The 9,521-nt window shown below is 38.4% G+C and overlaps 15 non-coding genes and 18 pseudogenes across 15 annotated transcripts; all 33 read left to right on the top strand.

The window, feature by feature from the left end:
* The first annotated feature begins 43 nt into the window (after nt 1-43).
* On the top strand, nt 44-162 carry LOC149660361 (5S ribosomal RNA; annotated as a pseudogene).
* A 138-nt stretch (nt 163-300) lies between these two features.
* Nucleotides 301-419, top strand: LOC149660360 (5S ribosomal RNA). The gene has a single exon (XR_016369165.1). It is a non-coding gene; the product is annotated as a 5S ribosomal RNA (ribosomal RNA).
* Nucleotides 420-556: 137 nt separating this feature from the next.
* LOC149660359 (5S ribosomal RNA) lies at nt 557-675 on the top strand. Its single transcript, XR_016369164.1, has one exon. It is a non-coding gene; the product is annotated as a 5S ribosomal RNA (ribosomal RNA).
* Nucleotides 676-812: 137 nt separating this feature from the next.
* Nucleotides 813-931, top strand: LOC149660358 (5S ribosomal RNA). The gene has a single exon (XR_016369163.1). It is a non-coding gene; the product is annotated as a 5S ribosomal RNA (ribosomal RNA).
* Nucleotides 932-1,067: 136 nt separating this feature from the next.
* On the top strand, nt 1,068-1,186 carry LOC149660357 (5S ribosomal RNA). Its single transcript, XR_016369162.1, has one exon. It is a non-coding gene; the product is annotated as a 5S ribosomal RNA (ribosomal RNA).
* Nucleotides 1,187-1,323: 137 nt separating this feature from the next.
* On the top strand, nt 1,324-1,442 carry LOC149660356 (5S ribosomal RNA). Its single transcript, XR_016369161.1, has one exon. It is a non-coding gene; the product is annotated as a 5S ribosomal RNA (ribosomal RNA).
* A 137-nt stretch (nt 1,443-1,579) lies between these two features.
* Nucleotides 1,580-1,698, top strand: LOC149660355 (5S ribosomal RNA). Its single transcript, XR_016369159.1, has one exon. It is a non-coding gene; the product is annotated as a 5S ribosomal RNA (ribosomal RNA).
* A 137-nt stretch (nt 1,699-1,835) lies between these two features.
* On the top strand, nt 1,836-1,938 carry LOC149660354 (5S ribosomal RNA; annotated as a pseudogene).
* A 122-nt stretch (nt 1,939-2,060) lies between these two features.
* LOC149660353 (5S ribosomal RNA) lies at nt 2,061-2,179 on the top strand (annotated as a pseudogene).
* Nucleotides 2,180-2,317: 138 nt separating this feature from the next.
* On the top strand, nt 2,318-2,436 carry LOC149660352 (5S ribosomal RNA). Its single transcript, XR_016369654.1, has one exon. It is a non-coding gene; the product is annotated as a 5S ribosomal RNA (ribosomal RNA).
* A 135-nt stretch (nt 2,437-2,571) lies between these two features.
* On the top strand, nt 2,572-2,690 carry LOC149660351 (5S ribosomal RNA; annotated as a pseudogene).
* A 137-nt stretch (nt 2,691-2,827) lies between these two features.
* Nucleotides 2,828-2,946, top strand: LOC149660350 (5S ribosomal RNA). Its single transcript, XR_016369158.1, has one exon. It is a non-coding gene; the product is annotated as a 5S ribosomal RNA (ribosomal RNA).
* A 137-nt stretch (nt 2,947-3,083) lies between these two features.
* On the top strand, nt 3,084-3,186 carry LOC149660349 (5S ribosomal RNA; annotated as a pseudogene).
* Nucleotides 3,187-3,308: 122 nt separating this feature from the next.
* Nucleotides 3,309-3,427, top strand: LOC149660348 (5S ribosomal RNA; annotated as a pseudogene).
* Nucleotides 3,428-3,565: 138 nt separating this feature from the next.
* On the top strand, nt 3,566-3,684 carry LOC149660347 (5S ribosomal RNA). The gene has a single exon (XR_016369653.1). It is a non-coding gene; the product is annotated as a 5S ribosomal RNA (ribosomal RNA).
* A 135-nt stretch (nt 3,685-3,819) lies between these two features.
* On the top strand, nt 3,820-3,938 carry LOC149660346 (5S ribosomal RNA; annotated as a pseudogene).
* A 137-nt stretch (nt 3,939-4,075) lies between these two features.
* LOC149660345 (5S ribosomal RNA) lies at nt 4,076-4,194 on the top strand (annotated as a pseudogene).
* Nucleotides 4,195-5,541: 1,347 nt separating this feature from the next.
* LOC149660344 (5S ribosomal RNA) lies at nt 5,542-5,660 on the top strand (annotated as a pseudogene).
* A 138-nt stretch (nt 5,661-5,798) lies between these two features.
* On the top strand, nt 5,799-5,917 carry LOC149660343 (5S ribosomal RNA). Its single transcript, XR_016369652.1, has one exon. It is a non-coding gene; the product is annotated as a 5S ribosomal RNA (ribosomal RNA).
* A 135-nt stretch (nt 5,918-6,052) lies between these two features.
* Nucleotides 6,053-6,171, top strand: LOC149660342 (5S ribosomal RNA; annotated as a pseudogene).
* A 137-nt stretch (nt 6,172-6,308) lies between these two features.
* Nucleotides 6,309-6,427, top strand: LOC149660341 (5S ribosomal RNA; annotated as a pseudogene).
* Nucleotides 6,428-6,564: 137 nt separating this feature from the next.
* On the top strand, nt 6,565-6,682 carry LOC149660340 (5S ribosomal RNA; annotated as a pseudogene).
* Nucleotides 6,683-6,820: 138 nt separating this feature from the next.
* LOC149660339 (5S ribosomal RNA) lies at nt 6,821-6,939 on the top strand. The gene has a single exon (XR_016369651.1). It is a non-coding gene; the product is annotated as a 5S ribosomal RNA (ribosomal RNA).
* A 135-nt stretch (nt 6,940-7,074) lies between these two features.
* LOC149660338 (5S ribosomal RNA) lies at nt 7,075-7,193 on the top strand (annotated as a pseudogene).
* A 134-nt stretch (nt 7,194-7,327) lies between these two features.
* LOC149660337 (5S ribosomal RNA) lies at nt 7,328-7,446 on the top strand (annotated as a pseudogene).
* A 137-nt stretch (nt 7,447-7,583) lies between these two features.
* LOC149660336 (5S ribosomal RNA) lies at nt 7,584-7,702 on the top strand (annotated as a pseudogene).
* A 136-nt stretch (nt 7,703-7,838) lies between these two features.
* Nucleotides 7,839-7,957, top strand: LOC149660335 (5S ribosomal RNA). The gene has a single exon (XR_016369503.1). It is a non-coding gene; the product is annotated as a 5S ribosomal RNA (ribosomal RNA).
* A 137-nt stretch (nt 7,958-8,094) lies between these two features.
* LOC149660334 (5S ribosomal RNA) lies at nt 8,095-8,213 on the top strand. The gene has a single exon (XR_016369701.1). It is a non-coding gene; the product is annotated as a 5S ribosomal RNA (ribosomal RNA).
* A 136-nt stretch (nt 8,214-8,349) lies between these two features.
* On the top strand, nt 8,350-8,468 carry LOC149660333 (5S ribosomal RNA; annotated as a pseudogene).
* A 137-nt stretch (nt 8,469-8,605) lies between these two features.
* On the top strand, nt 8,606-8,724 carry LOC149660332 (5S ribosomal RNA). Its single transcript, XR_016369577.1, has one exon. It is a non-coding gene; the product is annotated as a 5S ribosomal RNA (ribosomal RNA).
* A 137-nt stretch (nt 8,725-8,861) lies between these two features.
* On the top strand, nt 8,862-8,980 carry LOC149660331 (5S ribosomal RNA). Its single transcript, XR_016369242.1, has one exon. It is a non-coding gene; the product is annotated as a 5S ribosomal RNA (ribosomal RNA).
* A 137-nt stretch (nt 8,981-9,117) lies between these two features.
* LOC149660330 (5S ribosomal RNA) lies at nt 9,118-9,236 on the top strand (annotated as a pseudogene).
* Nucleotides 9,237-9,373: 137 nt separating this feature from the next.
* Nucleotides 9,374-9,492, top strand: LOC149660329 (5S ribosomal RNA; annotated as a pseudogene).
* Nucleotides 9,493-9,521: the final 29 nt, after the last annotated feature.

Here is a 9,521-nt window from a genome sequence, read left to right as displayed (position 1 = left end):
AAGATGAAGGTTAATTAAATTCGAATTATTAAATAGCACTCTCGGCAACAGCCATATCACGCTGAAAACACCGGTTCTCGTCCGATCACCGAAGTTAAGCAGCGTCGAGCGCAGTCAGTACTTGGGAGGGAGACCACTTAGGAACACTGTGTGCCGTTGGCTTTTTCACTATTTTTTTCCTCTTTTAAATTCCTATAGATATGAAAAAAGCAAACATATTTTCTTTTTGTTATTGTATTAAAAAGATGAAGGTCAATTTGTCTCACTTAATTTAAATTCGAATTATTATCTAGCACTCTCGGCAACGGCCATATCACGCTGAAAACACCGGTTCTCGTCCGATCACCGAAGTTAAGAAGCGTCGAGCGCAGTCAGTACTTGGGAGGGAGACCACTTAGGAACACTGCGTGCCGTTGGCTTTTTCACTTTTTTTTCCTCTTTTAAATTCCAATAGATATGAAAAAAGCAAACATATTTTCTTTTTGTTATTGTTTTAAAAAGATGATGGTTAATTTGTCTCACTTAATTTAAATTCGACTTATTATCTAGCACTCTCGGCAACGGCCATATCACGCTGAAAACACCGGTTCTCGTCCGATCACCGAAGTTAAGAAGCGTCGAGCGCAGTCAGTACTTGGGAGGGAGACCACTTAGGAACACTGCGTGCCGTTGGCTTTTTCACTTTTTTTTCCTCTTTTAAATTCCAATAGATATGAAAAAAGCAAACATATTTTCTTTTTGTTATTGTTTTAAAAAGATGATGGTTAATTTGTCTCACTTAATTTAAATTCGAATTATTATCTAGCACTCTCGGCAACGGCCATATCACGCTGAAAACACCGGTTCTCGTCCGATCACCGAAGTTAAGAAGCGTCGAGCGCAGTCAGTACTTGGGAGGGAGACCACTTAGGAACACTGCGTGCCGTTGGCTTTTTCACTTTTTTTCCTCTTTTAAATTCCAATAGATATGAAAAAAGCAAACATATTTTCTTTTTGTTATTGTTTTAAAAAGATGATGGTTAATTTGTCTCACTTAATTTAAATTCGACTTATTATCTAGCACTCTCGGCAACGGCCATATCACGCTGAAAACACCGGTTCTCGTCCGATCACCGAAGTTAAGAAGCGTCGAGCGCAGTCAGTACTTGGGAGGGAGACCACTTAGGAACACTGCGTGCCGTTGGCTTTTTCACTTTTTTTTCCTCTTTTAAATTCCAATAGATATGAAAAAAGCAAACATATTTTCTTTTTGTTATTGTTTTAAAAAGATGATGGTTAATTTGTCTCACTTAATTTAAATTCGACTTATTATCTAGCACTCTCGGCAACGGCCATATCACGCTGAAAACACCGGTTCTCGTCCGATCACCGAAGTTAAGAAGCGTCGAGCGCAGTCAGTACTTGGGAGGGAGACCACTTAGGAACACTGCGTGCCGTTGGCTTTTTCACTTTTTTTTCCTCTTTTAAATTCCAATAGATATGAAAAAAGCAAACATATTTTCTTTTTGTTATTGTTTTAAAAAGATGATGGTTAATTTGTCTCACTTAATTTAAATTCGAATTATTATCTAGCACTCTCGGCAACGGCCATATCACGCTGAAAACACCGGTTCTCGTCCGATCACCGAAGTTAAGAAGCGTCGAGCGCAGTCAGTACTTGGGAGGGAGACCACTTAGGAACACTGCGTGCCGTTGGCTTTTTCACTTTTTTTTCCTCTTTTAAATTCCAATAGATATGAAAAAAGCAAACATATTTTCTTTTTGTTATTGTTTTAAAAAGATGATGGTTAATTTGTCTCACTTAATTTAAATTCGAATTATTATCTAGCACTCTCGGCAACGGCCATATCACGCTGAAAACACCGGTTCTCGTCCGATCACCGAAGTTAAGCAGCGTCGAGCGCAGTCAGTACTTGTAAACTTTGCGTGCCGTTGGCTTTTTCACTTTTATTTCCTCTTTTAAATTCCATGAGATATGAAAAAAGCAAACAAACCTTCTTTTTCTTATTGATTTATAAAGATGAAGGTTAATTAAATTCGAATTATTAAATAGCACTCTCGGCAACAGCCATATCACGCTGAAAACACCGGTTCTCGTCCGATCACCGAAGTTAAGCAGCGTCGAGCGCAGTCAGTACTTGGGAGGGAGACCACTTAGGAACACTGTGTGCCGTTGGCTTTTTCACTATTTTTTTCCTCTTTTAAATTCCTATAGATATGAAAAAAGCAAACATATTTTCTTTTTGTTATTGTATTAAAAAGATGAAGGTCAATTTGTCTCACTTAATTTAAATTCGAATTATTATCTAGCACTCTCGGCAACGGCCATATCACGCTGAAAACACCGGTTCTCGTCGGATCACCGAAGTTAAGCAGCGTCGAGCGCAGTCAGTACTTGGAAGGGAGACCACTTAGGAACACTGCGTGCCGTTGGCTTTTTCACTTTTTTTCTCTTTTAAATTCCAATAGATATGAAAAAAGCAAACATATTTTCTTTTTGTTATTGTTTTATAAAGATGATGGTTAATTTGTCTCACTTAATTTAAATTCGAATTATTATCTAGCACTCTCGGCAACGGCCATATCACGCTGAAAACACCGGTTCTCGTCCGATCACCGAAGTTAAGAAGCGTCGAGCGCAGTCAGTACTTGGGAGGGAGACCACTTAGGAACACTGCGTGCAGTTGGCTTTTTCACTTTTTTTTCCTCTTTTAAATTCCTATAGATATGAAAAAAGCAAACATATTTTCTTTTTGTTATTGTTTTAAAAAGATGATGGTTAATTTGTCTCACTTAATTTAAATTCGACTTATTATCTAGCACTCTCGGCAACGGCCATATCACGCTGAAAACACCGGTTCTCGTCCGATCACCGAAGTTAAGAAGCGTCGAGCGCAGTCAGTACTTGGGAGGGAGACCACTTAGGAACACTGCGTGCCGTTGGCTTTTTCACTTTTTTTTCCTCTTTTAAATTCCAATGGATATGAAAAAAGCAAACATATTTTCTTTTTGTTATTGTTTTAAAAAGATGATGGTTAATTTGTCTCACTTAATTTAAATTCGAATTATTATCTAGCACTCTCGGCAACGGCCATATCACGCTGAAAACACCGGTTCTCGTCCGATCACCGAAGTTAAGCAGCGTAGAGCGCAGTCAGTACTTGTAAACTTTGCGTGCCGTTGGCTTTTTCACTTTTATTTCCTCTTTTAAATTCCATGAGATATGAAAAAAGCAAACAAACCTTCTTTTTCTTATTGATTTATAAAGATGAAGGTTAATTAAATTCGAATTATTAAATAGCACTCTCGGCAACAGCCATATCACGCTGAAAACACCGGTTCTCGTCCGATCACCGAAGTTAAGCAGCGTCGAGCGCAGTCAGTACTTGGGAGGGAGACCACTTAGGAACACTGTGTGCCGTTGGCTTTTTCACTATTTTTTTCCTCTTTTAAATTCCTATAGATATGAAAAAAGCAAACATATTTTCTTTTTGTTATTGTATTAAAAAGATGAAGGTCAATTTGTCTCACTTAATTTAAATTCGAATTATTATCTAGCACTCTCGGCAACGGCCATATCACGCTGAAAACACCGGTTCTCGTCGGATCACCGAAGTTAAGCAGCGTCGAGCGCAGTCAGTACTTGGAAGGGAGACCACTTAGGAACACTGCGTGCCGTTGGCTTTTTCACTTTTTTTCTCTTTTAAATTCCAATAGATATGAAAAAAGCAAACATATTTTCTTTTTGTTATTGTTTTAAAAAGATGATGGTTAATTTGTCTCACTTAAATTAAATTCGAATTATTATCTAGCACTCTCGGCAACGGCCATATCACGCTGAAAACACCGGTTCTCGTCCGATCACCGAAGTTAAGAAGCGTCGAGCGCAGTCAGTACTTGGGAGGGAGACCACTTAGGAACACTGCGTGCAGTTGGCTTTTTCACTTTTTTTTCCTCTTTTAAATTCCTATAGATATGAAAAAAGCAAACATATTTTCTTTTTGTTATTGTTTTAAAAAGATGAAGGTCAATTTGTCTCACTTAATTTAAATTCGAATTATTATCTAGCACTCTCGGCAACGGCCATATCACGCTGAAAACACCGGTTCTCGTCGGATCACCGAAGTTAAGCAGCGTCGAGCGCAGTCAGTACTTGGGAGGGAGACCACTTAGGAACACTGCGTGTCGTTGGCTTTTTCACTTTTTTTTCCTCTTTTAAATTCCAATAGATATGAAAAAAGCCAACATATTTTCTTTTTGTTATTGTTTTAAAAAGATGAAGGTTAATTTGTCTCACTTCATTTAAATCTGGGAGCACGGCAGTGCTCCCAGCCAAGTCGAGCACTGACATCCTTTTCTCGAAGCAACTCGTGGCACTTTTAAGCCCACTGTAACTTCGTGATGGGTACAGGTAAAAGTCTGAAATTTTGCTTGCCGCGAGGACTGTCAATCCTAGCTATAGTTTCCAAATTTCAAGTTCCTACCCTATATACTTTTCGATATATCGAAGGTGAAATTTACCTTATTTTGTCACTCACTCACTCACTCACCGATCATCAAAATTCTAAGGTACTTCTAGGGTAGATAGAAACTTAAAATTCAGGATTTAGTTTTAATTTATTTTATAAAGCACAGAAAAATTAAAACATCCCGAAATTTTTATAAAATTGTTCTTTAGTTCTTAATTTTAAAACTAGATGGCGCTGCCGTCTTTTCAACAGAAATAGTGTGTGTTCTTGATGAAAGGACGTAATGGTCCAAAGTTGACCGAAAGTTGTAACTGATGCTACATTCTTATATTAGGATATCGCGTACAATCTTTATCACATATTCTCTGCGGGTCGAAAGGGCTAATTCAGCGTAAATAAGGACAAACGTTAGCGATTATATTGGCAAACGAAGTACCACGAGAGGGTCTTGTTTTAATATAACTACCGAGGGTCTACAAAAAGAAGTGAGATCCTATGAAAAACATTAACATGTACAAAAATGGGCCAAGCCTCGCCTCGTGACCTCTCCGCCGTAAAACGTTCTGAGATCCCATGTAGAGCCAAGTCTGCCTTTTGTTCTCATTCAATCGCCAATTGAACAATTATGTTATAAATTAAGTCCTTTTCCTAATTAATAACCAATATTCTTTGACTCTATCATTATTATACATCTTTGTTCGTATCAAAAATATCGTGACTTGGCAAGAGCAGGTCATCCCCTTCGATTATTTTAAAATAGGCAACGATTTAGTGAATATCCCTCGACTTCCTTTTAATATTACTTACCTGCGATTGCCAAGTCACGATATTTTTGATACGAACAAAGATGTATAATAATGATAGAGTCAAAGAATATTGGTTATTAATTAGGAAAAGGACTTAATTTATAACATAATTGTTCAATTGGCGATTGAATGAGAACAAAAGGCAGACTTGGCTCTACATGGGATCTCAGAACGTTTTACGGCGGAGAGGTCACGAGGCGAGGCTTGGCCCATTTTTGTACATGTTAATGTTTTTCATAGGATTCGAATTATTAAATAGCACTCTCGGCAACAGCCATATCACGCTGAAAACACCGGTTCTCGTCCGATCACCGAAGTTAAGCAGCGTCGAGCGCAGTCAGTACTTGGGAGGGAGACCACTTAGGAACACTGTGTGCCGTTGGCTTTTTCACTATTTTTTTCCTCTTTTAAATTCCTATAGATATGAAAAAAGCAAACATATTTTCTTTTTGTTATTGTATTAAAAAGATGAAGGTCAATTTGTCTCACTTAATTTAAATTCGAATTATTATCTAGCACTCTCGGCAACGGCCATATCACGCTGAAAACACCGGTTCTCGTCGGATCACCGAAGTTAAGCAGCGTCGAGCGCAGTCAGTACTTGGAAGGGAGACCACTTAGGAACACTGCGTGCCGTTGGCTTTTTCACTTTTTTTCTCTTTTAAATTCCAATAGATATGAAAAAAGCAAACATATTTTCTTTTTGTTATTGTTTTAAAAAGATGATGGTTAATTTGTCTCACTTAAATTAAATTCGAATTATTATCTAGCACTCTCGGCAACGGCCATATCACGCTGAAAACACCGGTTCTCGTCCGATCACCGAAGTTAAGAAGCGTCGAGCGCAGTCAGTACTTGGGAGGGAGACCACTTAGGAACACTGCGTGCAGTTGGCTTTTTCACTTTTTTTTCCTCTTTTAAATTCCTATAGATATGAAAAAAGCAAACATATTTTCTTTTTGTTATTGTTTTAAAAAGATGAAGGTCAATTTGTCTCACTTAATTTAAATTCGAATTATTATCTAGCACTCTCGGCAACGGCCATATCACGCTGAAAACACCGGTTCTCGTCGGATCACCGAAGTTAAGCAGCGTCGAGCGCAGTCAGTACTTGGGAGGGAGACCACTTAGGAACACTGCGTGTCGTTGGCTTTTTCACTTTTTTTTCCTCTTTTAAATTCCAATAGATATGAAAAAAGCCAACATATTTTCTTTTTGTTATTGTTTTAAAAAGATGAAGGTTAATTTGTCTCACTTCATTTAAATTCGAATTATTAAATAGCACTCTCGGCAACGGCCATACCACGCTGAAAACACCGGTTCCGTCCGAGCACCGAAGTTAAGCAGCGTCGAGCGCAGTCAGTACTTGGGAGGGAGACCACTTAGGAACACTGTGTGCCGTTGGCTTTTTCACTATTTTTTTCCTCTTTTAAATTCCTATAGATATGAAAAAAGCAAACATATTTTCTTTTTGTTATTGTATTAAAAAGATGAAGGTCAATTTGTCTCACTTAATTTAAATTCGAATTATTATCTAGCACTCTCGGCAACGGCCATATCACGCTGAAAACACCGGTTCTCGTCGGATCACCGAAGTTAAGCAGCGTCGAGCGCAGTCAGTACTTGGAAGGGAGACCACTTAGGAACACTGCGTGCCGTTGGCTTTTTCACTTTTTTTCTCTTTTAAATTCCAATAGATATGAAAAAAGCAAACATATTTTCTTTTTGTTATTGTTTTAAAAAGATGATGGTTAATTTGTCTCACTTAATTTAAATTCGAATTATTATCTAGCACTCTCGGCAACGGCCATATCACGCTGAAAACACCGGTTCTCGTCCGATCACCGAAGTTAAGAAGCGTCGAGCGCAGTCAGTACTTGGGAGGGAGACCACTTAGGAACACTGCGTGCAGTTGGCTTTTTCACTTTTTTTTCCTCTTTTAAATTCCTATAGATATGAAAAAAGCAAACATATTTTCTTTTTGTTATTGTTTTAAAAAGATGGTCAATTTGTCTCACTTAATTTAAATTCGAATTATTATCTAGCACTCTCGGCAACGGCCATATCACGCTGAAAACACCGGTTCTCGTCGGATCATCGAAGTTAAGCAGCGTCGAGCGCAGTCAGTACTTGGGAGGGAGACCACTTAGGAACACTGCGTGCCGTTGGCTTTTTCACTTTTTTTTCCTCTTTTAAATTCCAATAGATATGAAAAAAGCCAACATATTTTCTTTTTGTTATTGTTTTAAAAAGATGAAGGTTAATTTGTCTCACTTAATTTAAATTCGAATTATTATCTAGCACTCTCAGCAACGGCCATATCACGCTGAAAACACCGGTTCTCGTCGGATCACCGAAGTTAAGCAGCGTCGAGCGCAGTCAGTACTTGGGAGGGAGACCACTTAGGAACACTGCGTGCCGTTGGCTTTTTCACTTTTTTTTCTCTTTTAAATTCCAATAGATATGAAAAAAGCCAACATATTTTCTTTTTGTTATTGTTTTAAAAAGATGAAGGTTAATTTGTCTCACTTAATTTAAATTCGAATTATTAAATAGCACTCTCGGCAACGGCCATATCACGCTGAAAACACCGGTTCTCGTCCGAGCACCGAAGTTAAGCAGCGTCGAGCGCAGTCAGTACTTGGGAGGGAGACCACTTAGGAACACTGCGTGCCGTTGGCTTTTTCACTTTTTTTTCCTCTTTTAAATTCCTATAGATATGAAAAAAGCCAACATATTTTCTTTTTGTTATTGTTTTAAAAAGATGAAGGTTAATTTGTCTCACTTAATTTAAATTCGAATTATTAAATACCACTCTCGGCAACGGCCATATCACGCTGAAAACACCGGTTTTCGTCCGATCACCGAAGTTAAGCAGCGTCGAGCGCAGTCAGTACTTGGTAGGGAGACCACTTAGGAACACTGCGTGCCGTTGGCTTTTTCACTTTTTTTCCTCTTTTAAATTCCAATAGATATGAAAAAAGCAAACATATTTTCTTTTTGTTATTGTTTTAAAAAGATGATGGTTAATTTGTCTCACTTAATTTAAATTCGAATTATTATCTAGCACTCTCGGCAACGGCCATATCACGCCGAAAACACCGGTTCTCGTCCGATCACCGAAGTTAAGAAGCGTCGAGCGCAGTCAGTACTTGGGAGGGAGACCACTTAGGAACACTGCGTGCAGTTGGCTTTTTCACTTTTTTTTCCTCTTTTAAATTCCTATAGATATGAAAAAAGCAAACATATTTTCTTTTTGTTATTGTTTTAAAAAGATGAAGGTCAATTTGTCTCACTTAATTTAAATTCGAATTATTATCTAGCACTCTCGGCAACGGCCATATCACGCTGAAAACACCGGTTCTCGTCGGATCACCGAAGTTAAGCAGCGTCGAGCGCAGTCAGTACTTGGGAGGGAGACCACTTAGGAATACTGCGTGCCGTTGGCTTTTTCACTTTTTTTTCCTCTTTTAAATTCCAATAGATATGAAAAAAGCCAACATATTTTCTTTTTGTTATTGTTTTAAAAAGATGAAGGTTAATTTGTCTCACTTAATTTAAATTCGAATTATTAAATAGCACTCTCGGCAACGGCCATACCACGCTGAAAACACCGGTTCTCGTCCGAGCACCGAAGTTAAGCAGCGTCGAGCGCAGTCAGTACTTGGGAGGGAGACCACTTAGGAACACTGCGTGCCGTTGGCTTTTTCACTTTTTTTTCCTCTTTTAAATTCCAATAGATATGAAAAAAGCCAACATATTTTCTTTTTGTTATTGTTTTAAAAAGATGAAGGTTAATTTGTCTCACTTAATTTAAATTCGAATTATTATATAGCACTCTCGGCAACGGCCATATCACGCTGAAAACACCGGTTCTCGTCGGATCACCGAAGTTAAGCAGCGTCGAGCGCAGTCAGTACTTGGGAGGGAGACCACTTAGGAACACTGCGTGCCGTTGGGATTTTCACTTTTTTTTCCTCTTTTAAATTCCAATAGATATGAAAAAAGCAAACATATTTTATTTTTGTTATTGTTTTAAAAAGATGATGGTTAATTTGTCTCACTTAATTTAAATTCGAATTATTATCTAGCACTCTCGGCAACGGCCATATCACGCTGAAAACACAGGTTCTCGTCCGATCACCGCAGTTAAGCAGCGTCGAGCGCAGTCAGAACTTGGGAGGGAGACCACTTAGGAACACTGCGTGCCGTTGGGATTTTCACTTTTTTTTCCTCTTTTAAATTC

The sequence above is a fragment of the Phalangium opilio genome, unplaced genomic scaffold (genome assembly GCF_054372755.1).
Source record: "Phalangium opilio isolate 3A_F unplaced genomic scaffold, DU_Popi_V2 ptg000070l_1, whole genome shotgun sequence".
Lineage (NCBI taxonomy): Eukaryota > Metazoa > Arthropoda > Arachnida > Opiliones > Phalangiidae > Phalangium > Phalangium opilio.
The sequence above is the reverse complement of the archived record's forward strand: the minus strand, read 5'-3'. Positions and strand labels throughout refer to the sequence as shown.